The sequence below is a fragment of the Nycticebus coucang genome, chromosome 3, assembly GCF_027406575.1.
Source record: "Nycticebus coucang isolate mNycCou1 chromosome 3, mNycCou1.pri, whole genome shotgun sequence".
Classification (NCBI taxonomy): domain Eukaryota; kingdom Metazoa; phylum Chordata; class Mammalia; order Primates; family Lorisidae; genus Nycticebus; species Nycticebus coucang.
The window spans coordinates 152,478,648-152,506,527 of record NC_069782.1 but is presented as its reverse complement, the minus strand read 5'-3'; the positions used below and the strand labels follow the sequence as shown (position 1 = coordinate 152,506,527).

The following is a 27,880-nucleotide window of genomic DNA, read 5'->3' as shown; positions in this document are numbered from 1 at the left end:
GTATTGGTGTGACACCACCAGTGGGAGCCGTATTGCCCTGGACTTCTGATGTCCTTCTAGGTCACGGCACAGTGTCAGCAGCTAGATGGGCCAACGGCTCCATGGGTGGTTTCCCAGGCCTGGAGAGATTTCTTTTCAAGGATGGGGATGGCATGGACTTGTGGGTCCTCACCTCCTACCAGATTCCAATGCTTCCTGCTGCTGGTTCCCAAAGCCTCCCCTGACCAGCTTATTTCCTTTATTGCAGCGTCTTTTTGTTTTAAGAGATGCGGTCTTGCTATGTTGCCTAGGCTGGTCTCAAATTCCTGGCCCCAAGCTGTCCTCAGTCTCCTGAAGTTCTAGGACTGTAGGCGAGAGCCAACGCCCAGCAGCCTTGTGCTTTTTGACCAGGCAGTGGCCATCTGTCCATTTATTCACGCATCCGTCCATCTCGCCATCTATCCACCCGCGCTCACGATTTAGTTTCTCTCCATCGCCCTAAGATGAGACCCAGACTCCTCAGGTATTGACTTAGGATTATTTTGCTCTAAGCAATAGAAAGCCTCAACTTGGGCGGCGCCTGTGACTCAAGGAGTAGGGCGCCGGTCCCATATCCCGGAGGTCGTGGTTTCAAACCTAGCCCCGGCCAAAAAAAAAAAAAAAAAGAAAGAAAGCCTCAACTCAAACTAGTCTAAGCCATAAGGACATTTGTCACCTCAAAGTCCAAAAGTCCAAGATAGAGCATGCTTCACACAGGATGTTAAAGTTCTGACCTCACTTCTCCCCAGTCCAGAGCACTGGCTGCATCCTCGGGCAGCGGGTGGGGGCTGAGAGGGCTGCAGCCACTCTGAACATCACAACCAGACCAAGACATGACACTGTCCCAAGGATGAAGAGGGGTCCTCTCTTTATCAGTCTCCTTCCTGCAGAAGGTGGGGTGGGCAGGGCAGGAGATGGCCTGTGGTGGTGGATTTTCCAACCCCCAAGGGAAGCCATGGGTCGATCACGAAGAGGGAATCCAAGCCCACAGGCTGTCTCAGTTCTCAGTGGGTCTTAAACCAGGCCAGGTTGAGGGAAAAAGACAAACAAACAGCCACCGTCGGTGGGTTCCTAGACGCTGAGGGACCAGGCTAGGTGTCATTACGCCAACAACCCCCTGACCCTGGGCAGCACAGAGTCTCGCACTACACAGCTAGTCACTGGAGGACACACTCCCAACTGCTCACGGCTCCATCCTCCCCCTGCCCTCCCTGGGATCCTACAAACAAGCTTCTCACTTATTACCTTGGGCGCGCTTTTCATTTTGTCCAGGAAGGGAGACGGTCAGCATAATGGCTTCCTTGTCTGAGTGTGTCACCAGAGCAGAGGCTGCCAATGCTGCCTGGAAGCTTCCCTCTCCACCCTTGCTTCAGCGCCCCCAGGCCAGAACACCTCCTCTGCCCCCTTCCCTAAACAGAGTGGTGGCAACTAGTGGGCACAATGAACTGTGATGCCAGCGTCCCCGAGCTCAAACTAAAACCTTTGAATTGAGTGGGGATGCAGGTGAGGAAGACCGGGCCTGGCCCAGCCTTCTTTAGTTTTCTTTCAAAAGGTGGGTGGCTCATGCCCATAATCCTAGCACGGTGGAAGGCCAAGGCAGGTGGATTACTTGAGCTCAGGAGTTTGAGATCAGTCTGAGCAAGAGTGAGACCCTGTCTCTACAAAAGATGAGGCAAGAGGATCACTTGAGCCCAAGAGTTTGAGGTTACTATGAGCTATGATGCCATGGCACTCTACTGGGGGGCAAAAAAGTGGGACTTGGTCTCAAAAAAAAAAGAGAGAGAGAGACAGAAAAGGCCCCATCACGAAGGTGTTCTGCAGCTTGAGTTGGGGGGAATGGCTGGAGTTAGCTGCCTTGGAGGGAGAACACAGGAGGGGGTCTTTCTGGGCACCACTTGCCAAGTGCCCCAGCACCCAGCCCCATCTTCTCCTGAAGCTCCACTACATAAAAGGAAGGTCAGCAAGTGGAGTATTGTTTAGGTATTCATTCAACAAATTTCACCAAGCACCTACTGTGTGCTAGCACCTGTGCCAGCTCTGACTAACGACACCAAAGTTGCTAACAAAGGCGCAGCAGGGTTGAGGCATGAGAGCTTGGACAGACTGCCATCCAGCAGCGGGTGACTAAGCAAGCTTGTAACGTCTCTGAATCTCAATTTCTCAGTCTGCAAAATGGGAACTCTACCTCAGAGTTAAGGAACAATAGAAAATGATCATGGTGATGAAAACGAAGATGATGGCAAAGTTCCTCCCCATGGGGAAATCACAGGAAACTCTGGAAGTGCAGAGCTCAGCTGGGGCTCCTTAAGGCAGTGATCTTGAGCTGTGGTTCCCTAGGCATTCCAGTCTGGGGACAGGGGCTGCTTCTGCTATAGCCACTAACAACCCTCAGATCTCAGCAGTCTGACAGACAGTTTACTTCTCATCCATATACAGAGACACAACATCCAGGTGTCCTTGCAGTGAATCAGAGATTGAGGCTGCTTTGACCTCTGGGGTCCAGTCCTGCAAACCCAATGGAGTCAGTGCTCGGAAAGCTCTTGCTCACTGTTCTGTGCCTCAGCTGAAACTGACACTGGTTATCCTACCCCTAGGCCCTTGACCGGAACTCACCACGTGGACCCATCTTACTGGGAGTTTGGGGGTGGGAGGGGAAGGCACATGTGAATACTCCATGAACTTTAAATGTGCCCAAGCAGAAGGTGAAGCGGGGGCCTTCCAGGCAGAGGGAGCTGGGACAGGAAGGGTGTTTAGGAGCCACGAGCGGTTCGGGGTGCCTGCAGGCTGAGAGCAAGGAGGGGAGCTTGGGGCTGGGTGCTGGTGAGGGTAAGCCAGTGGGCAGGACCTGGAGCTCAGGCAAGGCTGGGCCAAGGAAGCCTCTGGGGAGGCTGCTGCAGGATCTGGGCAAGGGAGACAGAGGTCTGGGCTGTGGCTGTGTCAGTGAGACAGGGGTGAGGGGGGACCTTGAGCTGTCAACAAGTGGGATCCAGTCTGGAACAGAAGCAAATCCTAGAACTCTTTCTTGGGAGACTGTCATTCACTGAGCAGGGGGTATGGGGGGACGCTCAGGGGGAAGATGAAGGGCTTGGGTAGGGAGGGATCTTGACCTTAGAGGGCTCACAGAGACCCGGGGTACGGAATCATTTATCTGTTGACACAGGCGCACCTGGCAGAGCAGCTGCCTAGGCTCAGCCATCCTTGTGCTTCTGGCCCCAGGAGCAGAAGGGGGCCCACCAACTAAAAGGCCCTGCACGCCATCCTGGCATCTGAAGTTCTGCAGCCAGTGACGGCTGCTCAAGTTCCCCTAGTTGGGACGTGAATAACCCTGGGACAGGCGGGGGAGGTGGGGCCACAAACTCGAGGTGTACAGGTGGGCACACCACATAAATACCCTGCTCTGCAGTTGTTGAGGTGATTGAAACACGATTAACCCCCCCTCCCATGGTCTTTGGTCTTTGGAATCCAATATTATAAAAACTGATCTGCTCTGAAACCGGTTCCTGCAGACAGGGCCGTTCTGGTAGGCATCATAACAAGCCTCGTGCATTATTGAACAGCGGAGGTAGCTCCGTGTGCCCTGAAGTCTTCTGTGTGTTCTCCCTTGCACCCTGGCATTTATTTCAAAGCCTCCTTTCAAGCCAACACAGATGCTCACTGTCAGCCTCCAGGGGGGAGCCCCACAGCCTGAACATGCTGTTGCCTCTCACTTTGGAGAAGGATCAGGTTATCTGGAGATGAACCAGAGGCGAGCTCCTTACAAATCCATCCATGTCCATGCTACAATTTGGCCACTTCACAGATGGATAGAGGGAGGTGTGGGGGTGGGGGGACAGTTAGTCACTTGCCTGGTCCACCAAGCCAAACCATCCTAGGGAGAAAATAGAAGCTGAAAACTCTGTCCTGGCTAAGTAAATCATGGTTGCACTCCTTCTCTGCAGAGAGCAGACACAGGCCCTGCTAGGATGCTGAGGAAGACGCTGCCCTGTGTAATCTCACCGGGAAGTGACAGATCAAGAATTACAGCTGTGCTCACTGGAGCTGCACGGCCCTGTGCTGGCCCGAGTGCCTTTTATTAAACAGAGGACTATTCAACAATAAACATTGCTCACGCAGGGCCAGAGAAGTGACCACAGTTGGCTCTTTCCCAGCATGACTGAGTCAGCAGGAAATTAGCCAAGGTGCGGAAAACCTTGTGTTCTGTGGTTCTGGTGTGTTGATATTTTGTAAATACGGAGCTGGAAGGACTGGAGACTGGAAAACATGTGCAGATACTCTGATGGACCGATTGATTCCGGGAGACACACGCTAGGATCCCGGGGTGTTGGGCAACAGCAGTGAAGCAAGTGGGGGTGGACTGGTGTTTCAGGGGACTTGGGAAGGGGTCAAAGGCAGAGCTCCCTCGACAAGTTTCCTTTTCCAGAAAATGGGTGGGACGATGTACATTACTATTACTATGCAGAGCTCAGGGTTTGCTAAGTGCAGAGGCTTTTGCAGGGAGAGCGTCATACTTGGATGACTCCCTTGTCAGTTATGACTTACCAGCTGGGAGTCCCTGTGTGACAGGATCCCTCTTCAAACCTACTGTTCCATGTTCGTACTTCCTATGTACATCTTTAAGAGACAGGTGCCTGGGCCCAAAGAACCGGACTCGCGCAAATGTGTTTGTGACTCGTGAAGCCCAGAGATACCCAGGGCATGATTATTTTGGGTGTGTCGTTACTGCGTCACTTTGCCTGGGGCAGGTCCTCCTCTGCTCAAGGACCTTTATTTATTTGTGTTGGGCTTTTACATGAGATGGAAATCATTGGAGCTCAACAGAGGAGGACTAGTCTATCTGTCCCATCACATTATTAATATTCCCAATAAGAATTATGTAGCCGTTTCTATGAATATTTGATTCCTTGACTTTTCAATTACCAGCTCAGGTCTGTGACGGGATGGAAAGAAGCAATAGTTGTTTTTACAGTGACTGCACCAGGGAGGCAGCTGCAGACCCTGATTGTAGCCTGAGACTTAGTGACTTTGGTTGGTGTGAGGACAAGACTCATCATGCAGACGTCAGCACTGGTGGTTCCCCGAAGGACACAGGACTGCACTCAGCTCCTTTTAAGGCAAGTGCTGGAGGAATCGGCTTCTGAGGTCCGAGTTTGTTGGAGGCAGGTGGAAAGCTCTGTGTGAAGGCTGGTTCCTGGGGTCCGTGATGGGAAGGGATGGGAGCTCCACACCCAGTGCTCATGGCGGGGGTCACTGGGGGGCCGTAATCCATGGATGGTAGAGAAGGGGACTCCAGGCTTCCTCTCCAGCACAGCCTGGGTGGGCGACAAGGACCGGGCACAGAGGAGGACCAAGCCCCCCCATCCAAGGCAAGGGGTACTGCCAAGTCCTCCAGTCCTGGCAAGAGAGGACCCAGTCCTCATGGGGACAGAGCCCAGAGGCCTCTGTGGTCTAGGAGGTGTCCTTTTGGAATTCTCAGGTCCTGGACTCTCAGGTCCAGGACTCAGGTCCACTCTCAGGTCCTGGACTCCTCCATCCTAGAGTCCACCAGAGGACAGGTACACGCTGAAGAGAGAAGGAGAGACAGGTGGTTGCCCCTGACCAGGTGTCCAACTGTAGTGGATTCTTAGAATTTTATGTTGCCTTGGCATCCACAGTAAATGTAAATTTAAGTTTATCACACCAGAAGCAGGGGTTAGACAGCCTTGATGCAATTCCCAGCTCCCCACCTCTTCCCAGTCCCTCAGTGTAGCTGATTCAGACATCTGCCTTATACGACCACCTTCTGATGGCCCCTCCCTATGGGACAGCTGGACACAACCCACCTGATGCCCGTAATCTCCACACACCACGGTGCCCCCTTCTGAGTCACACCTGACCCCACGGAGCTCGCACCTGCCTGCTCTAAACCCACCAATCAGGATGTCCCACTGGACACCCTGGGCCCGGGACACCCTGGGCCCGGGAGAGGCTCTTTGCTTTCTCACTTGCCCCCCATCTTCTGGGTGAGTGTGCATGTCCTAGACAGGCCCCCCTTTCCCTTGGCCCTGCGAGGCACGCTGTCCTCTTCTCTCTGGAATCTGTAAGGGTTAAAAAACTGCTTCTGATGTCTCCCGCGTTTTGTTCAGTTGCCCTTTCTGAGTCTCACCTGACTACCCCTTTCTAGGTCAGGGCTCTCCCAGCGAGGGGCTATCTTGGTAGAAATAAACTGGGCACAGGTCAGACAAGAGCTGCAAGGGCATCTGCCAGAACAAACAGTTTACCGTGAGAGGGACACCTGGTCACCAGTTGGATGCTTAGGCTTTAGGCTACCCGCTGGGACAAAGAAATGGCCAGTGAAGATACACTATACACGCCCACGGCTACCTCCTCTCGAGCCCCGCCAGAGCAGGGCTAGTTGGGGGCCACTCTCCTGGGAGAGAGCTCAAGACCAAATCAGAGGAAAGTTCAACACCAGCCTTGGAACCTGTGCAAATAAATGCTGTCCGGAAGTGAGGAGTCTTCATGGTGACAGGTTTAGAGTCAGGTGGCCCGGGCAGCAGGTCTGGTGTCAAACGGGGTGTCCATTGTGAGCTGGACCCTATTCACGTCTGTCCTGGTCTTGGTGTCCTTGCCACCTAGGGGCTTGCAGCTCATGTGCCAACTGTGCCCTGCAAGGCTCTGGTGGGGTGCCCTTAAATGGGCTCGTGCCCTCTTAGAACCACACCCTCATCCACACCCACACGGGGCTTCAATTCATCAAAGCGACTTGTAAGGAGCCAACCCCCGTCCAAGAGCAGAGTCCTGGGAAATTGCCAGCAATGTTTAGTGATGACCTTGCCACAGAACTCATTTTTTCAGAACCACCATGTCTGTGGCCCCGGAGGCTCCCGGGGAAGCCCTGTGGATGAAGCTTATGGATATGTGGGAGCCAGGGAGGGAGATGGGCCCAGGAAGAGGCAGGACAGCAGTCACAGGGCCTCAGACCCCTCCTGGGAACATGGACTTGGACTCGACTCACTTTGCCTATGCGGGTAAGGTGCTGAGGGTGCATGTCAAAGCGTTAGTTACGGGCTGACCAAAGCAGACTTCCGTTTTGGAATGACCCTGGCTGTGTATGTAGAAGGACCAGTAGTGGGTGTCAGGAAGGAGGTAGGGGAAACAGCAGGAGGAAGCTGTTGTAACAATAGCCCTGAGGGAGATGTCATAGGGGTTCAAACCAGCAGGCCGAACATCAATGGCAGCGGGGAGCATGTGAAACGTGCAGATTCCCAGATACCACCCAGATCCACTGAAGCATGATCTTTCATATGGGTGCCCAGCAATCTGCATTTTTAAAACTTCCCAGGTGCCTCAAGACGAGCCAGACTTGGGAGGATGATGGTGGCTCATGCATAGAGCAAGGGAGCATCAGGGGCCAAGACCACACTGCGGCTTTTCCAGCAGGCACGTGGGCAGGTGCAGGATGGACACTCACGGGTCTGGGTTGAACTCAGCTGCAGAGTTGGGCTGGTGAGACTACAAATCCCAGTGTACCTCTGGGAGTGTCTGCCTGTGGGTGTTCATTCGTATTATCTTCCTGAGCGCTTCTTTGTAACATTTCACTGCATAGAACGCTCAACCAGGAAAATGAAATTTATTTAGAAGGCTCAGGTATTTCACATCTAGGGCAAGTGATGCTGCTCTGAATTTACCAAGTCAATGTTCATTTTTGCCTTTGAATGGGTTGTAGATCTTATGACAGAAGCAAATAAGTGAAAATCTACCAGCTGTAAACTTTATCTTATTGGTGAAATGTCTCTTATGCAGCTACGAACATCTAGTTAATAGGTATGCCCTTCAACAATTGTAGCAACAAAGTCATGGGTGGTGATAACAATGACCCTATGTCTCTTTAATCACCTGCAGGATCTTTGTATTGTCAGTTACTGGCCTTAAGTTCCTTCCTGGCCTCAGTGATAAACACATGCACCATTCTGATGATGCCGACATCACTAATGTCACTGGGGGTCCCTATCTTATTTTCCTTCAGATGATTCCGCCTGTATGTTTAAGAGCCCTAATCTTTAGTGGTGAGGAGTAGATATACAGGGTGAAAATCATACAGGGTGGCTATAAAGTTCTTGTGCAATTTAAAATTGCACACTATTTTATTTTTATTTTGGAATTTGAATAAGGAAATATATATATTTTTCTTTCTTTCTCTTTTCTTCTTTTTTTTTTTTTAGAGACAGAGTCTCACTCTGTCGCCCTCGGTAGAGTGCTGTGGAGTCACAGCTCACAGCAACCTCCAGCTCCTGGGCCCAGGCGATTCCCTTGCCTCAGCCTCCCGAGTAGCCAGGACCACAGGCACCCACCACAACGCCCAGACATCTTTTGCTGCAGTTTGGCCAGGGGATGTCTTGAACCTGCCTCCCGCAGCACATGGGGCCGGCGCCCCACTCACTGAGCCACAGGCACCGGCCTATTTTTCTTTTTTTATTTCTAATTAAAATCAGAAATTTTTAGGTTACATTGTTCTCACTTCCAGGGTAAAGTTCAAGTTGTAGGAGAGCCCCTCACCCGGGGTAGGGGGGATGCGTGCTGATAATTGCACACTATTTTAAATTTCATATGAACTTTAGGGCCACTCTATATGAAGCTAAGTCTGATAAATGATCACTATCAAGCCAGGTGATTCCAACTGAATTAGTTACCAAACATTTGCTGGGCTCTGAGCTAGGGACTGAGAATGCCAGACTTGCATGACCCCCTTTCTCTGCAAGGGGATTCTGGAACTTTAAAGCTGCAGCAGCATTTTTGTAACAAGTAAACTCCCTCAGGGGCAGCCCGTTAGAGCAATCAGCCTTCTCGTGAACATACAAGTCTGGATGTTCCTGTAAAACTAGCCATATTTCTTTCTTTACTGAAGGTTAGATGCAGAGTGGAAGCCTGCTGCTTTAAGGAACTGTTAGTTGTTATTACCCTAAATCCTGTAGAGATTTTGGATCGGGTGTGGGAAATTTTCACAAGAACCCAAATTTCACGTCGATTCGTGATGGATTAGCATACCGAAATTGGCTTAAAGTGCACTTAATGGATGCATTACTGCAGAAGGGAGCTGCCTAACCACAGTATTTCTAAATTTATGAAATTGAAATGCACTTCAGGTTACCGAGCAGTCTAAATTTGTCAAAGTCACAGAGTGGGAGGCAGGTCGTTACTGGTGGCAGAGGTGGTAGAAATCTGAAGCCAAGGCTGCCAAAATGAATTTGAGCACCTTTGCCAATGACCCCAAGGGCTCCCTCCCACCCAGGGGCAGAAGGAGAACCAGGGTCTTCTGAGCCTCGATGTTTACTGGACGCCTAGCACACATGCGGCAGAGGGCCATATTCACCCAAGCTGTGCTCACCTTTTCCCTTGCCCTACAATACTTCCCTTGAGTTCACTGGCACTAGCACACAGTTACAGGACAGGAGTGGCCTGTGGTCTTTTCCTAAATGTTTGGTTTCTGAGCCTCAGTCTCCTTACCTGAAAAATGGGGATAAGTAATATTCGCCTAGCAAGGCTGTTATGAGGGTTAAATTATGTAGCAGGGGAAAGTGCTTAGCAGAGTGCTTGTCACCTGGTAGGGCTTTGCAAGTCCCCTTCCTTGGAAAGGCACCAAGTCTTAGTCATCTGAGTGGCTCCAACACTCAGCCCAATGTGTGGCACATAGCAGGTGTTTAGAGGACATCTTCTGAATGAATGAGTGAATAGGCCTGTGAGAGAATGTGATTTTAAGGATCATAACAGGTCCCTGATCTTCTGGTTTTCTGATGTCCTAGAGAATCTTTAGTCAAGTTCTATGTATTCACTGATTGAATTAATCAGTTAATAAACTTTTTTTTATGTGACTATTATGGGTAAAACTACTTTCCATAATGATAATTACTAATAATAATTAATATTTTGAACTAGTACTATGTCCCAAGAATTGTGGTTAGTAGTTTTCAAACATTTTGTCTTTAATCTTCACACCAGGACCCTGAGGCAACGTATCAGCGAGCTACTGTCATATAATGCTGTGTAACAAAACTCCAACGTTCAGTGGCTTACAACAGTGAGCGTTTTATGTGCCTATAGGTCAGCTGGAGCAGCTATGAGTCCTGCTGTAGGTGGGGTGATGTGACCTGAGGCTGAAAGTCAAGTTTAGGTCTACTCCATGTGTGTTCATTCTGCAGCCTTACTGGAAGAGGCAGCAGCTACTCAGAACATGACCTTGTCATTCAGGATCAGCAAGAGCACAAGAAAGCGAGCCCAGCCCTGCAAACACACTTCAAGCCTTGGACCCAGTTACATTCTCTAATACCTATCTCATCATCTAAGGCAGCGGTTCTCAAACTGTGGGTCTCCTGCATATCAGATATTTACATTACGATTCATGACAGTAGCAAAATTAGTTATGAAATAGCAATGAAAATAATTTTATGGTTGGGGGTCACCACAGCATGAGGAACTGTATTAAAGGGTTGCGGCATTAGGAAGGTTGAGAATTACTGGTCTAAGGCAAGTCCAAAGTCAAGGAATGGGATAGAACAATCCACACATATGCGGCTATGACAAGGGTGTGAATGTGCAATCCACCACCAATGAAGAATTGGGATCAATAGTTCAATCCACTTACAACAGTATTATTGTAAGACTCAAACACACAGTGAAGTGACTTGCCCCAGGGACTCAGTGGATAACAGAATTAGGATTTGAACCCAGGCTATTTAAATACTATTTGAATGGAGGCCTAGAGTACTCACACAGGAAGGAGTATTTGTCTTTTTAAATTATCTGCATTTTTTTTTAATCCATGAGTTGGCAATGCCATGTGGGCACCAACCTCTTTCATGGTTACCCATCCATCGGTCCATCCATCCACTCATCCACACAGGCCCGGCATTTGGGGGTTCTCTTTATTCTCCCTCTCTAGTATAACATGCCCAAGTGCAATTCTTTTTTTTTTTTTGTAGAGACAGAGTCTCACCTTATCGCCCTCGGTAGAGTGCCGTGGCCTCACACAGCTCACAGCAACCTCCAAATCCTTGGGCTTAGGCGATTCTCTTGACTCAGCCTCCCAAGTAGCTGGGACTACGGCGCCCGCCACAATGCCTGGCTATTTTTTTGTTGCAGTTTGGCCGGGGCTGGGTTTGAACCCGCCATCCTCGGCATATGGGGCCAGCACCCTACCCGCTGAGCCACAGGCGCCACCTCCAAGTGCAACTCTTGAGTAATTTTTGGAAATTAATGTTGAGGGGGAAAATCACCCTCTAGCTCAGTGGTTCTCAACCTATGGGTCATGACCCCTTTGGGGGTCGAACGACCCTTTCACAGAGGTCGCCTAAGACCATCCTGCATATCAGATATTTACATTATGATTCATAACAGTGGCGACATTAGTTATGAAGTAGCAACGAAAATAATTTTACGGTTGGGGGCTCACCACCACAACATGAGGAACTGTATTAAAGGGTCCTGGCATGAGGAAGGTTGAGAACCACTGCTCTAGTTAATTTCAGGCACATGTATAAATACCGTTGGAAAGTCCCTGGTGGAATTCCTATCAAAGCAGCACCGTGTTTTTACTTAAAAACTGCTCCATGTCAACTGTGATTTCTGACACCTGAATTTGAAAGTGATCTGGGTGGGCCCAGGGCCATCTCCATAACAAAGTCATGTGTTTACTTGGAGGGAAAAGAGGAAAGAGGGCAGCATGTGTGGCCGTGGAATAATGTTCCACACACCCTTACAGGAGGGGATTTCCTCCTCGGTGTTTCCGTAGAACCTTCCCTGTGTTTGTTTAAACCCGTTGCACACTCTGGTCTGACAGCTGGCTGGCCCAGGGCCTTCCCTGCAGACGCATGTACAGCCACCCTCTTTAACAGCAACCTGCACTGTGTCTCTTGCTGCAATTACTCCACTTTATAAACCTCACTGAAAGGCAGGCTTTTCTTGGGAGCTAATAAATAAGGCCCAAAGCCACAACGTGTGTAAGACCTTGAAAAATGGCATCATCATCTACTGGGAGTTGTGAACCCTGAAGAAAGCAGCTCATTGTATTTTCAGAAAAAGGTTTTTGTTTAAAAAAATAATAAAGAATAAAAATCACCAAGTGGAGTCTATATGGGGGAAAAAAAACCCAATGTCGTCTGAGATTCTGAGGCTGGTCTCTGGTTGCATTAATCTTTCTTTGCCGATTTTATGTAAGAGGCATTATTTGCAGGAAAACAAGACAGGGTTTTAAAGAACCCTCTCTCATCTCAGTTCCCCATGTGCAGTTATAATCCTCAGATTGTGACCTCTGCGTTAGTTGCCATGGATGCTGAGCAGAAGTTTGCAACCTCAGGGTGAGTTGTGGCTTCTGGAGGGTGAGAAGACGCTTTAAGCAGTAAAAGAAAAGGGAAGCAAGCACTGTCAGGAGTTACCCTTCACATAGGGATGCTGATACTCTACAGTTTACAAGCCCTTTCAGCTTCACTTTTGGTTGCTTTTAAGAAGAGGGTGCAGGACTCTGGTCTTGGGAATATGGCAGGAAAAAGACTGAGGATTCTTTTGCCCCTTGGACCTCAGTTTCTTGAGAGGCTAGGCTTGGTATTCCAAAAGCCTCCTGAGCGAGCCTTTCAGAATTCCAAGTGTCTTGTCTTTAGCTGATGGCTCGTTCAGCCCAGAGTAGAGGGAGTCGGCCACTGGTGCTCCTTCCTTGCCCTGGGCTGCGCAGGAGTTTGCTGGAGCAGCCGCCTCCGGGCCACTGCGGCAGGCGCTGGCGCTTGGGGTCCCGCTGACCCGTCTCTCTCCGCAGAAGCAAACACGTCTGCCGGTCAACCTCCGCCAGATGCAAAAATACAACAGAGGGCGCTGGACCCACCAGCAAGGCAGCCTTGAATGTGAATGGATGGGCTGCCTCCAGACCACCAAGTTCCTCAAGAATATCTCTAGTTAGGCGTCGCTGCCAGACTTCAGAGGCTTCGGCTTACTTCTTATTTAGAATCACCGCATCACGCAAACCGTGTTTACTTGGAGGGGGCGGGCACCAAACCCACCGCTGGGCGCACAAGCCTAGATCTCACATTCCAGACTCGAGCTGATGTGTGTCAGCGCAACACGGGGCGGGGGGAGGGCTCTCTTCGGATGTTTCATTCGCCATCTGCACGTCACTCCCAAACTTTTCCTCCCTGCGCTCCAGGAGTCAGGTTGTCGCGCCCCGGATGCGGGGCCCGAGGCGCGGGGCTGGGCGCGCTCCCGCGGAGCTGGAGCCGCAGAGGCTCCCGGGCCGGACTCGGGCTTCTCAGGTACAAGTTGGGTGTGGGGCACCGGGTGGGGGCGGCGAGCAGCTGCGGGCGGAGGTCTGGCTCCCGGCTGCCGGGCCCCTCTGCGGGCTCCGGCGGGGCAGCGCCGGCGGCGGCCCGGGCTGGGCGTTGGGAGTCTGGGCGGCGGAGGCTGCGCGCAGTCTCTTTCCCCGCTGCGCTCCCGGTGCGGTGGCGGCCGCGGCCCAGGCAGACAATGAACTTGCGAGCGTGCAGTGCCGAGGCAGGTTTGGGCCCCGCGTTCCTCGAACCTGCCTCTCCGAGGCTTCTGAGACCCCCAGCGGAAGGCAGTCCTTCGCCGTGGGTCCTGACTGCTCTCCCAGCGCCCTGCGCGCTTGGGGACTCGGCGGAAGGGCTGCCCGGCGGCGGCGCCGAGGCTCGCACGCCCCCTCCCTAGCCCGAGAGAATGCGGCCGGAGCTCGGGAACTAGGGACAGACGGTGGCGTGGTGGCGCTGTGGACAGCCTGGAGAAAGGCAGGGGTGGGGGAGGGTGCACGTCGCGGGGCACTCACTGGCCGCCTGTCCCGGAGAACGACCCCAGGAGTCGGACTCCGGGGGCCCCAGCGCCGCTCCTCACTGGAAGCCTCAGGCAGAGAACGGCCAGACTGCCACCAGACCCGCGCTGTCACGGCAGGAGCGCGCGGGGTGGTGGAGGGAGACGCGAATTCCCGCCAGCGGTGCGCTCCGTTTCCCCTGCCTCCCCTCCCCCGCACCGCCGCACTTCGGGGAAGTTTCCGTGCGCCGCCCGGGGCAGGTAGGTGGGCACGGCCACTATCGGTCTGGGCTCTGGCTCGGAACTGCTTCCAAAAGCCCGACTCTTATTTCTGCGGCTCCTCTAGGAGGGAAGGACGGAAGGAGGGGCTGTCAGGCGCAGACGCCCGCGGGACCCAGCTGAGGCAGGGGCGGGCCTGGGATGAGATGGGGGCGCGGTTGAGCCCCGAGTGGTCTGAACTTTTGCTTCCCGCCCCCTCCTCTCCGCTCCCGCCCCCCGTCCCTTCTCGGCGCCCCGCAGTGTCTCGGGAGGCGGCGTGACTCGGGAGTTGCCGGCGCTTTGCGGAGGCTGCAGCGGCGTCCCCCGCCGGCCTGAGCGCGGTGGGCCGAGCGAGGCAGGTCTGAGCCGCGCGATGGGGAGCCAGGGCTCTGGGTGGAGAAGCTGTGGGGAGCCGTGTGGCAGCGGCCCTGGCGCGGGGGCGACGCTGGCAATCGTGATGGAGTGGGAGTCTGTTGGTTTGTGTGTGCTTGTGGAGACGGCACGGTGGCTGTGGGTGGCTGAGTTGGGGGTTGTGGCGCAGTTGGCCCCTGTGCACCCCCCCACCCCCCGGGATCGCGGGATGGAGGCGCCAGCGGGAGAAGGGAGCCTTGTCTTTGCAGGAATGAATGAAGACGGTGGAAGTGCCTTCTGGACTCCTCCAGGCGAAGCGATTGGCCGGCGTGCGCGCGCGTGTGTGCGTGTTTATGATCCGGAGCCGCCTAGGTCCTGGACACCGCAGGTTGAGCGCCCCGTCCCGATCTGGGTGCCCACGTTGCCCACCCGCCCTGCGCCCGAGTAGGCGGGCGGGCTGTTGTGGGGGTGTGTGTAGACACGGAAGGCTGGGGCTCGGTTTCAGGCTGCTGGTGTAGGGAGATTCTCGGAGGAGGCGACCAGGCTCAGGGCTGGGGCCGGCTTCCCGGCTCCCCCCTAGATTCTCGGGTCTCCCAGCAGGCGTGGAGCTACTGTGACAGCTGGGCTCCTTCACCGTGTTGGTTGAATCGATGGTACCCAGTTTTCGGGCTTAGGTGCTGCGCCAGGAAGCCCCGAGAAGGGAGGATGTGGCGGGCACAGGCCGTTCCGTGATGTTGAGCGACAGGTCCGGCTTTGGTTCTCCCCAGCAGTGCCCTGGCCTTGTCAGCTGCAGTTCCTGAGTGATGCAGGATACTTGGGGGGTGGGTGGGGGTTAGGGTAGCCACCAAGGGCTGGAGCACGGAGACCGCTGGAGGGCATCTACAGCCCCTGAGGGTCGCAGGAGGAAACTGAGACCTAGAGATTTGCCCGAAGTTTCTCACGACCTTCTCATGCCCCTCCACATCCGGGCTTTCCTACTGGCCTGTCTCCAACCGCTGCAAAATTAGGAGCCCCCTCTCAGAGCTTGGCACTTGTCAGTTTTACAAACTGTCTGTTCAACTTGGGATATCTTTGATTCATGAAGATATACAGATCACTTTTATGATTTTCTTCAAAATAGCACAAGAATAAAAATGTCTTCTATTAGGTAGTTTTTACTAAACACGTTTTTCTTCCCAGAACTCCTGAAAAACTGGTAGGAAGACTATTTCTCGCCACCTCCTGGATGGGCACACTGAGTGTGGAGGTGAAGTGGCTTGTGGTGGTCTCCCCAGCAGCACCTGGGGTGGTGGAGATGGAGGTCTGGGCTTCTCTCCAGTGCTCGCCTCCCCAGGAGAGCCATCTCAGGGGCCTTATGTGGAAGTCCAGTGATGGCTTTATGTCCTTCCTGTCTCTGGCATTGTGTGACTGCAGCGGAGCTGGCTGTGGGTGAAGTATACAGGGTAAACTGATGCACCATTTTGCATGTTGGGTGGGGAGAGGCAGGTCTGCTAATAGTAGGTCACATGTACTGTGACCTCAAATCATTTCTTAGATGATTTGAACTTGCCATGTCTGAACCACTGTCCTGGCCAGGGACCCGGTACTGTCACTGTGGCTGTTGTGAGGGCTGCTGCTTCCTTCTACACTGTTCTCATCCCGTGTTGCTGCTGCCCCTAGCCAGGAAAGGTGAGACATCAGGAGAGGCCTCTGGTTTTTCACATGCCAGGGAGAGAGACAATTAATCCCTGTGTCGGGAAGAAGTAATGTTTGCAGGAAAGGTTGGGGAGAGGTTGGGAAGCAGACTTTGCTTATTCAGTGCCTTGAGAAAGCAGAGAATCTCCAGCGAAGTTAACTAGCTGGGGCCCAGGTGCCTCAGGCCTTCTGACTTGCACTGGGGAGCTGTAGATTAGTGCTGGTCCAAGCCCTTTAGATTTCCAGTGGATCTTGCCCTGTTGGCGGCCAGAGTTGGGAGGAGAGGGCAACCCTGAGGCTGTTCTGAACAGGTGAGTGAATGCCCACCTGCAGGGAGCAGGCAGCCTCCCTCAGCTCTTGACAGTTGTGGGGAAAATCAGAGTTGACAGGTTTCCTGAGTTTTCGAGAGAGAATTTTCAAGCCTGGATATTTAATTGTGGACTCAAATTCTAGAAGTACAATGGAGGGTTTGGGGTGAATGCCCTTCTAGGGGGTCTGAAGCTTGACATCTGGCCCCCTGTTTTTACATATTGGGAAGGGTGTCCCCATCATTAAAGAGCCATGACACATAATAGAGTGCAGGAGTCACATGCCCTGTGGGCCAAGGGACTGAGAATTGCTGGGTATCTGTTATGCCTGCAGCCAGGGGCCAGGGCTGGAGCTGAGGTCTGTTGACACCCCTCATGTGCTGTGTGTCATGGTACATTCAGTGCTATTTAATAAAGTCCTATCAGGTGGAGAGTCGGACTCTGCATAAAGCTTTTCATATAATTCCATTCCCCTAAAAGATTCTCTAGTTGAGCCTCTGGGATGGAAGTTGGGGATAGGACAGACAGGGTCACAGTCCTCATGGGAGGAGGACAGACAGATTCACCTGTATCAGACAAATGGTCTGTAAGCTCCCTAAGTGGTGGGGGACAGTGAGGCAAAGCAAGGCACTGGGGAAGGGTGGGCTGGAGGGGTGAGGAACCTTCTTTTCCAAGTGTGGATCTTGAGGTTCAGAATAATGGAGCAACTTGCTCAAGATCCCACGGCTGGTAAGTGGAAAGTCAGTAGGTCTCTGATGTCCAGCTTGTGGACCAGCTGGTGAACTTTACCTCCACCACACTGGGCTGGAGCCTTTTAGATAGTCGCAGATGAGCTACTCCCTGCACTTGTCAGCTGGCACTTTTCCTGTTGACATATCCAGGCCTGGTCTGGGCCCTGTTCCTCTCCCCTGGGGGCATCAGCAGGCCCAGGACCACAAAGATATCATTTGGAGCCCATTTGGATGGCAGAGGAATTGTCTTAAATTCTAAAAGCAGGAACTATTTTTAAAAGTGGTAACTGACTTGGGAGTGTCATTGATTGGAGCAATCAGTCAGCGGACCTCTCTCTAGCAGCATGTGATTTAGAAGTGACAGCCACCGGTGAGAATAATGCAACCCCCCCTCCCCTCTGGTCTGCAGAGTGGGGTGCTCAGGTATGATTAAGTTACTTCAAAGGGTAACTTTGTTCCTGCCATGAATAAAGGGACCGTGCTTGCACTTAGCTGGCTAGGGATTGGGAGGCTGCACGTTTCCTCTTGCACAATGTTGTTCTTTATTGGCTTCTGCCATTAGGATCTGATTTCTTTACTGCGATGGCTTCTCCTTTCGAAAACAGCACTGGGACAAAGTAATTTGGCAGAGACCCGTGTCTCCACAGCATGAGCTGAGGCACAAAGGGAGCAGTTATCTAGTTAGTGTGTCTAGTTAATTATCTAGTTAGTCGTGTCCAGGAAGAAAATTAAAGGTTTTATGTTGATTTGGGCCAATGTAGAATTTTTAATTTGAAGCATGGGAGCTGGGGAAGGACACAGTCGATTATGACAGCTGTCATGTGTCATGTCCCTACAGGCTCGCAGCTGGCCTTGTGCCAGGCAGGTCACACAGGCGTATTTCCTCGTGTCCCTTAAGGGTTCGGAGGCTGTTAGAGATGACACACCCCAAGCTCTTCCCATCCGGATGTGCAGGAGGAAGCATCAGGCAATGACAGTGGTGGCAGGAGTGAAGTGAGGGGGTGAGGGGAGAATCGCAATTGTGGCTCCAGCAGCAGAAGACAGGCGTGAATCAGCAAGTGGTTCAGCGGGGGGGGGGGGGGGAGAGGGGGGAAGGTGGCAAGTGGGAAACAGCTTCTCCTCTTCACTGCTTTCGAAAGGGATGTGGAGGGTAGAATACTATCCGCAGCAGCTCTCTGCAATTTCTGCGTCCCCCTCCCCCAGGTGCAGCCCCAGCCAGGTGCATGGGGGCAGAGAGTCAGCACTCAGATGAGCGTAGCGCACAGATCAGTGGGCGAGGCAGAACTTGTGCAAGTCAGAATTACATAATGCTGCTGACAGGCGCCTTCGGGGCCTTGGGAAAGTGAAGCAGGAGCTTTGGGGTTGGAATGTTGTAGGAGACTTCACCCCCGGCCCGAGAGCTGGTGTCCTATGAAAGAGTTAATACCTGCCAGGTGCTTGGAACAGTGCCTGGCATGCAGTAATTGCTCAATAATGACTGGCTCTTGTGTTATTCTTTAGCTATAGTGCTCAGACCCGGGAGGCCTCCATATTCTATTCCAGCATGTTCTACCTCAAAGGACATAAGGCCAGGAGCCCTGGCAGCCTTAGATTCCAGCTGGGCTTCTGTAGGCAGCTCGCTTCACCTCTGTGGGCTGTCTTCTCATCTGTGCAAGGAAGACAGTGGGTGAACAGCTAGCTTCCAAGACCCTTGAGCTGACCTTGTGGGTGGCTGTGGGGCAGTTTGGCCATACTCCTGTGTCATGCACTTAAGCAGAGAGTAGAGGTTGGCAGCTGTGGGTGGAAGTGTGCTGGTGTGGCTTGCTTTCAAATGTCACTTCTTGAGCCTCCCTGTAAGCTTGAAAGAGTCCTAGGGTCATGTGTGTGTGTGGGGGGGTGGGGTTCCTGGCTGGGGCAGGCTTTCCTTGACACCTATTTTACATTTCTAGAACTCATCCTGGTCCAGGCTATTAGGCCTCTGAAGAAAGCAAGCCTGGCAGATCCTCAAAAGCACAGGGTATCATTATAATGGAAACTTGGACACTTTCCAGAGTTGTATTTGTGGTGAAAATATTGAAGGAGACAGCCCAGGCACCCAGGTGCCTGGAAAATACCCCAACATGGGCAAATAATTAGGCCAGGCACAATTATGTTTGGCTTAACATTTTCTCTTGAAATGGAATAGGCTCCTGGTGACCATTTTGCTCCCTGTGGTCAAAAGACGGTGGTGTGGCCGCTGACTTGGAGGATGTGCCAAGACAGGTGGTGATTCTACCCCTCCCAGGGGGCCCTGGATCTTGGGGTAGACTATATCCTGCCTCTCTGGGTCCTTATAGGCAGCTGCCCCAAGTGTCTGGGCCCCTAGCACCTTTGCCAGGAGGTCACAACATACATTGCAGAGTCTGAGAGGTCATTGGAAGTGTGAACTGTGTCATCAGCTCACCCCTGGTTGAAAGGGGTCTGAGAGGCTTGTCTACCCATTCATAACCTGTTTCTCACTTTGTTTGGGAGAAGTAAAGTTCACCAGGGCCTTCACATTGCCAGTCAGCCAAATATTTGGCACCCATGTGGCGGATGTTCTTGTAACCCAGGTGTCAGGTCCCTTAGGTTCTTGGAGGTCATTGGGTTCAAGTTCCTGCTGTGCTTTGTTCTATTACTGTGGCCCTGGACAAGTGGCTTAATCTTGTATCTGGGTTTCCTCATCTGTTATGTGGGGTTAACAATCTCTACCTCATCTGGTGGCTTCAGTATTAGAAACAGTGTAATTTAGAGCTCAAGGAGCTCCTCAGATGGAAGCTCTCCTTTCGGGCCAAGTTCTAAACCTACAGCGAGATTGGCCAGGAGGACGACAGGTGGAGACCAAATGTGCTGTGCAGTCCTGCCTGCAGCTGACGTCGGAGAATGTGAATGGGGAACTGGGCGGTTTGGTGGACTTGGCTGTCATGCCCCCAGTTGCCTGGGGTGGCAGCCAGCAGAGACAGGGCCAGAATACGTATGTCCACACTCCTGGTGTGGTACGGACACCACCAGGTGAAGACACCAGGAGAGTTACACAGGTGGAGCTCCCTCCACACGGTGGGAGACGCTGGAACAGACAAGTAGAGCCGCCCCCTGTTGGGGAATTTGAAGTGCTGAGCCTGCTGGGGTTGGCAAAAGGCAGCTGTTGGGTGTGCAGTTGGCAAGGTTGGTAAGGTTGGGTCAACTAGGTGGCATTTTCTGCTATAGGAAATAATCTGGCTTTAATTCAAGAAGAATGCTTCCTTCTTAGTTCTCGGCAGAGCATGGGAGTGATTAGCCAAATTGACATAATGACTTGAACGGACTTCAAGGTTCCTTTCTACCTTGAACACAATTCAAAGGGAACTGAGGTAGCGGCTGACTCCTAGTCTGGCCCGGGAGAGCTCTGATGCCTCTGCCCTGGTCCCCCCACATGTCCTGTGCTTCAACCAGACTGGGCTTTGTCTTCAGGGCGAGGCTCCTGGCCAGCTGGGGCTGGACTGGGCTATGCTTGGGTCCCCAGCCACTGGAATGGGGAAGCCTCCTGCATCTGCCTCGCCTGCCCCTCCAGTGTCTCTGCCTTCAGGAAGTCTTTGCCCCCACGTGTCTTCCTACCCCCCCACCCAAGTGTTGTCTGTGTCATTGAACCTGCTGCGTGACCTTGCGCTGTGCTCTGGTCTCCTGGGCCTCTCTACAGGAGGGTCCGGAGGCTCACGGCACGTTTGATTGGCTGGATCCATACATAGTTGTGAGTGATGCCATTTGTTGACTTAAGGCATCAATTAAAGATTATTCTTCCACAGGCTAGTTTGTCCTAGAGATTTTATGTGGGCTTCTGAGTGGGCACTCAGAAGACAGAAAAGGAACCCTAAATTTAGTGGTGTGCCACAGGAGAGTTAACAGTTGGTAGTAAATTTTCAAAGGAGTCGCGATTTCTTGGATTTTCCAGTATCAGGTTTTGGGGCTATTGAAAGGTGATGCCACAGTTTTCTTGTGTCTCGAGAGTTGTGGGGGACAACGTGATGGGAACTTGGTTGGTGCTACAGGAGTATGATCCGTCTGCTGAGGCGGGAAGCCGGCGGCTGTCAGCGTCTCTACAGCCTTGCTGAGCTTTAAGTTCCATGCTCCTTTGTTTGGAATGTAAATATTTGTATTAAAAACTTAAAGGATGTCCTGGCATGTATTTTTAGGGACTATAATTTCCACACTCCAAATCAGACTAGTGGTCTACAGAGTATTAATTTTCTCTGATCTGTGAACCTGTTTGTATGATGAGTCTTACAAATGTACGTACCAAACTGTGTTTGCTTTGTGCGTGTGAGGGGTCTCCGGGATCACAGGAAAGCAGTGTTGCCCTGGAAAATCTGGGCCAAGGGGTTGTGTTTGTCTACACACACTTGCAGGGGGTGGAGTGGAGGAGTTTTGCTGAGGTCCCTGTGGGGTCACTTAGGGCCTGGATGTCTCAGTTTCCTGGTGGTGGGGGTTTAGCTGCAGCTGGCTGCACTCTGCACCTGTAACCAGAAACTGACCGTGAAGTTGCTTTAGGACGATGTCGAGAACATGGTTCTTGTGCCCTTTCTGTGATGGAGGGAGCAGGAAATTCTTGTTTCTGGTTTAAACTTGAACTTGGAGGGCCTCTGTGTGATGTTATCCTCCAATAGATTCTTGGTGGCAGTGTAGCTTTTTAATTTTTCTGTGAAGAACAACCTAGGCTTGTCAAATCTTCTATTTACTGTTGTTCCGAGTAGAGAGAGGCTGGGGGTGGCAGGACCTGGCAGGGCCCCCTGCCCCTGGCACTGGGAATGTTGTTCTCAAGACTCCCTGGGGCAGCCCTTGATGGAAATGGCTGGCCAGAGACTCAAATGAAGAAGTCTGTGGCTATGGGGATGAGCTGACCTGCTGGGGAAGGTCACATCCAGGCTGGTCCCCCATCGCCTGCAACCTCCCTGTTGTCACAGGATGAAGGGAAAGTGTGAAGATAGCTAGCCAGGTCCTGGCCAGGGACGTTCAGGGCCCTAGCCCCCAGCTCTGGCTCCTGTGGGGCTGGTATGAAGGGCCTCCTTGGTCCTTGCTTCCCAGTCAGCCTGTGGCCCCTGCCCTTGTGTGGGAAGACATGTCCCCAGCATCCCGCTGACTCCTGATACCTTAGGACCAGAAGCACTCTTTGGGAAAGCAGGATCCCTTACATTTTTCCTTCCTCATCTCATCTTGCAAAGGGCATGGCATCCCATCTTTCTGTTTGGGGGCCTTTCCTTCACTGGGGTCTTTATCTGAAAGGTAAAGACCCTCTCCTCGGGGAGAACCATCTTCTTGTGCATTCTGTGTGTCGTTGAACTCTGGAGCCCCACCATTGCCTTTCTGCGGTCCTCTGTTTAGCCTGACCCATGGTGGTGTGACCCTCCCTCATTGTCCATCACAGTGTGCTCCAGAGAGGCCCTGTCCCACGCCACCTCAGGCCACCCGGCCAAGTGCAAGAGATTGGAAGCTAGAGGAAATAGCTGCTTTTAGGACATGCTGAACTTGCTGAAGAAAGTTATCAGCAAGAATAAATGAGGGGGAAAGGGCACTCTGACTAATAAGAATGGAATCAGGCTGACATTTTGTGTCCTCCTAACTTTGAAAAGCTATTTATACCCACTCTCTGGCAGTTTCTGGGAGAAATTGAAGAGGGGAAGACGCACAGAGGAGGAGAGTGGGCGCGCAGCAAACGTGAGCTCCTGCTTAGAAGTATCTCCAGGCTGAAAAGACCCGTCATTTGCTTGCTGGTTGACAGTTGAAAATCCCTGGGTCCTTTGCACTGTACAGAGTTTGGCTCAGAGAAGAAAAATGATGTATGAAAAAGCAGATGAAGCTTCAGTTGCCATTTGAGTGGTAGAAAATAAATTCACTTTTGGCAGTTAAAACAGAAACAAATCAATAGAAAGTGGCCTGCCCACTTTTGAGTCAGCAGGTTTTTTGGTTTATGGAAGGGAGAAGAGACTTGCCCACTAAAAATCACCTCTGCATCACATAGGAAGCTGCAGATCTGTTTAGAGGAATAGAGTATATATGTGCATCTTACAAAGTCTCATCTGATTTACGTAAAAAATCATAACAATAGACTTTTTATACCTATTCAATCTTTTTACTTTTTTTTTTTTACAGTTTTTTGCTGGGGCTGGGTTTGAACCTGCCACCTCTGGTATATGGGGCCTGTGCCCTATTCCTTGAGCCACAGGCTCTGCCCCCATTTGACCTATTTTTAAAACAGCTTTATTGAGATATAATTCACATACCATACAGTTTATCCATTTTATGAAGTGTGTGATTTATTGTTTTTAGTATATGAGGACTGACAATTAAGATCATGAAGTTACAATAATATGTTTACATTGGCTGCACTGTACTAACAACTCAGTAAGGTTTTATAACCTTGGTATATCAGTGTCTCACAGCCCCATTTGTGTTGATGTGTGGTTGTGTCTTGCTGAGTGGCACTCATTATTGTTATTGCATGTTTTTGTGTGCTGTTGAGAGAATGTCAGAGTTTGAATTAGAGCAGTGAACAAACATTAAATTTCTTATTAAATTTGGCAAGAGTGGAAGTGAAATCAGGAACATCATTGCACAAGTTTATGGGGGTATTGCCATGAAGAAAATAGCAGATCCTATAAAGGGATTAAGTGGTTTTCTGAGGGGTGAGAGAGCTTCACCAATGAAGAGAGGTCAGCGTGGCCAGTAATGAGAACTGGTAGAAACATTGCAAAAATTCATTGAATTGCATATCAAAATCATCAGCTGACTGTGAGAAACATAGAAAACCAAGCAAACATCACTAAAGAAACAGGAAAATCTTAACTGAAAACTTTGGCATGAGAAAGCTGTGGCTCTTGGATCACAGCAGTGCACCGGCTCACACAGCACCATCAATAGGGAGTTTTTTTAGCCAATCAACAAATAACTGCATTAGAACACACTCCATACTCACCTGATCTGGCCCCACTGACTTTTTTCTTTACCCAAAGATAAGGGAAATATTGAAAGGAAGACATTTTGATGACATTCAGGACATCCAGGGTAATATGATGATAGCTCTGATGGTCATTCTAGAAAAAGAGTTGCAAAATTGCTTTGAAGGGTGGACTAGGCACTGGTGTCAGTGCACAGCTTCCCCAGGCGAGTATTTCAGAGGTGACCATAGTGATATTCAGCAACAAGGTATGTAGCATTTTTTCCAGGGTGAGTTCTCGAACTTAATTGTCAGTCCTCATATGTGCAGCCATCACCACAGCCAGTTTTAGAACATTTCATTATCTCAGAAAGAAACCATGTCCCCTTTGTCTATCATCCCGTCTCCTCATTCTCCTAGCTCCACCGCACAAATCTACCTTCGTCTCGTCCATCCCAATTCTTCTATTCTGGACTTTTGTTTGAACAGAGTCATATGAAATGTGGCCCTTTGTGACTGGCTTCTTTCACTTTGTATAATGTTTTTATGGTTCACCCACCCTGTGCCCTGGGTCAGAACTTAATTCCTTTTCACAGTTGAACAATATTCCAGTAAATGAAGAAACCTTGGTTACATTTCTCCCTTAAGCCACTGACAGACATTAGGGTGTTCTACAAACATTTGAGCACAAGTATTTTGGTGTGGAAATGTTTCCATGTCTAGTGTTATATTTTATGAGATGTTTTCAATTTTTCTTAATAATAAGAGTCGTTTATTTTTTTACACCCCCCTTTCCCTGGCCCCAGAGAAGGTGTGGTTCTCAGATGGGGCCTGACCTCTTGGTGATCCTGGCTGCAGAACTCAATTGTCTGAATTTTGGAGCTGGAAAAGGCCTTCAGGTAGACCTAGTTCAGCTTCATTTTACAGATGGGGAAACTGAGTCCCAGAGAGGCCACACATAGGCCACACCTGAATCCAGGTTTTTGGAGTCATAATCTAATTACTATGAATGTTCTCCCTAAATTCTTAGTGAAAGCCACTGGCCTGGGGCAATAAATAAAGGCCAGTTAGGAGGACAGATGGCGGCCGGCCTTCCTGGTACCCCGTTCTAACCCTTGTCTGATTTGACAGAGGCCCAGAACATCTCCCCCACCACCAGCTGCTGAACAAGAGCTGCAATTTGTGGCTCCAGCATCTTTTTAGCTCTTTTTCCCCTGCAGCAGTGAGAGGCTGACCACTTATCTGGGGAGTAATTAAATTAGGAACCAATTCAGAGAATGAAATTTTATCTGATCTGGTCCAGCTCATAAACAAGGGGCCGTGATTGTGACTCCAGGATACATTAAGAAGCTGTCTTTTTAAAGACTTATGCTGGGCTAAAGCCTTGAAAGAAAGATGTTTCTCCAGGCTGGGAGAGCTTCTAGGCCTGGTGGCCTGCCCAGGCTGGGGCTGCGGTCCCAGGGGGTTGGCTTTGTCCTCAGACTGCCCCTTCAAGCGCTTTGTTTTCAGGTCCCATCTGAGGTCTGATGAGATAGACAGAAGTGCTTTGTGGCTGGAATGTTTTCTATGCTCAGGAGAGTTCTTTGGTTAAAATCCTCTCGGATCTGTATCATGTTCCCGTGGACATCCTAGCGCACCTTTATGGCTGTAATGAGAAGTAAACTCAGCAGGAAGCTCAGTGGCTGTCAGTTGGGGCTGTCATGGAGCTTTGTGAAAGAGATACACATACCTCCATCCTACAGCAGTTCTGTCACACCAGATCTTTGGCAGCGGATGCTGCATATCTGTGTGTGTACATATACGAGTGCACAGGTGTGTGCACGCATATGTCTGTGTGTGTGCAAGTGTGTGCATGCATGTGTGTACATGTGGACCCACTTTCCTCACACCCTTTAGCTACGAGCCCTATTGGGACTAAGCAGTGACTAAAATCACTCTCCTGAGGAGACTTTCCAGCTCTTCCACAGGGAAAGGAGGGACCAATGATCAGTGCAGTGATCTCGGGAGTGAGCCTGCCTTGTCCTCAGTCTCTGTTGCCTTGGGTTTCCTGTGCAGATTCCCTGGATGTAACTGGCAAACATTTTCCATCACTCTGCAGCAACTGTGGGATTTTGGATGTTTTCCTTCTCTCTGGGAATGACCCCACCCTCATCCCCACAGTGGCCCAGGCCATGGGGTCTCCTCTGACAGCTGGTCAGTGAAGAGTTGCCTCCTTTCTGTCTCTGCCCCTGAAGGGCACCTGTCCCTTCAGCATGGGATGTATGCCTTATGAAAGGTGTCCTGAGGGCCCTGCCCAGGGGAAAGAGTGATTGGGTGGATGGGTGGACGGATGGATGGACAGATGTATGAAAGGGAGGCAGGCAAGTGTAGGCAAGAGTACACTGGATAACTGAATACTGTGACCCATGGTGCAGGCAGCAAGGGTCTTGCCAAGTGTCTGTTTTGTTTCCTGACCTTGCTCACTCCCCTATAGCTGGGGAACCTGAGGCCTTCAGTTTCATCAACGAAGCGGATCCTTCAGCTTCATTAATGACCATGGTGAGCCTGACCCTTCCCCTTCTCCAACTCTTCTGACCCCAGCTTTGCACGCCCTCTCAAGAATCCCACTCCAGGGAAAAGCACTTTGTGGTGGTCTTGTGTGTGCCCTATGCGGTCCATGCAGTGAACTACATACACAGACAGGGCCTCCGGACCTGTCTGTATTCTCACGAGGAGAGAAAGGCAATGGACAAGTTCACAGCCGACACTGGCTGGGTGATCAGAGAAGGCCTGGCCAAGGAGGTGACATCTCAGCTGATGTCTGAATGATGAGAAGCTGCCGGTGCCTGAGGTTTGGACAGAGGGAACACCCATTGCCAAGACCCCCAGGGCAGAACCAGGTGACGGGATGGGGTTCTGTTATGCTCGGGAGAAGGAGTCTAGTTTGTAGCACACTTGGTTTATTCTCTTCCGTTCTACATCTTCCAGATTGTCACTTGAAGCTTTGCCTTCTCACTGTTCCACATTCGGGTGGAGGACACCTGTCTGAGGCTGTTGGCCTGCAACTGCTGCAGAGTTTCAGAACACAGGGCTAGCAAGAAACAAAGAAAAAACCTAGCATCCTTTTCCTCTCACTTAGGGTTTGGCTTGGGAGCAGAAGTTATTTTTATGTAAGCACATGCTGTAGGGGGGAAGTTTTGGGGTGGGTAGCTGAAACCACACTCATAAAAAGAAGACTGAAATAGACCTGTGAAATCCCAAAGGTGAGCATGGGCTGTTAAGTTGAATTTGGTGACAGTTTCAAGTAGCCCAGTTCCTAGAGAGGGGGATGCTTTGGAGAGGCACTAGGCATAGAAAACTCTTTACTGCATTGGCCCCTTCCTTGAGCATTGCTGGTCTATGTCCATTTTTTCCTGCCATGATCAGTAAGAACCTCAGCTCCTTGAGATCCTGTAGGTGGTTGTCCCTCAATTGCATTTCTCTCTCTACCTCCTAGATAATGAACCCCAGCTGCACCCCTACCCTAGGTCCTGCCATCACGTGGGTGGGCAGCTGCAGTCTCCATGGGCCAGCACTCTGACTCCCAGGTCCATTAGGCCACTGTGGGCTTTGTCCCCACCTGGGTGGCTCCATCCAATGCATGTCCAGTCCACGTTGGCGGCATGCTGATGTCGGTTTTCCATTATGGAAACCCAGCGCACCAACTGGTTAACTTGACAGAGAGTAGGGCCTCAATTGTTTCTATCAGTTATTTTCATAAACTTTAGCTCTCTCTCAGGTCCTCCCTAGACGTCCTTAAGGGTGTCACATTACAAAGTTTTCCCGGCAACTATTTATGAGTAGTTGCAGTCATAACATATACACATCTCTTATTTTAT

The 27,880-nt window shown here is 51.1% G+C and overlaps 1 protein-coding gene across 3 annotated transcripts in view; it reads left to right on the top strand.

Annotated features, from left to right (window-relative positions):
* Positions 1–12,359: 12,359 nt before the first annotated feature.
* The window catches only part of CHST15 (carbohydrate sulfotransferase 15), a 77,744-nt gene continuing 62,223 nt past the window's right edge, over positions 12,360–27,880 (top strand). Inside the window, exon 1 of one of the 3 annotated variants that reach the window (XM_053584773.1) lies at positions 12,360–13,289. The gene's annotated coding sequence lies outside the window, so the exon portion shown is untranslated. Of the gene's footprint in view, positions 13,290–13,941; positions 14,059–14,265; positions 14,415–27,880 lie in introns of those variants that run through there. The other 2 variants (XM_053584775.1, XM_053584774.1) reach the window with 2 other exon arrangements.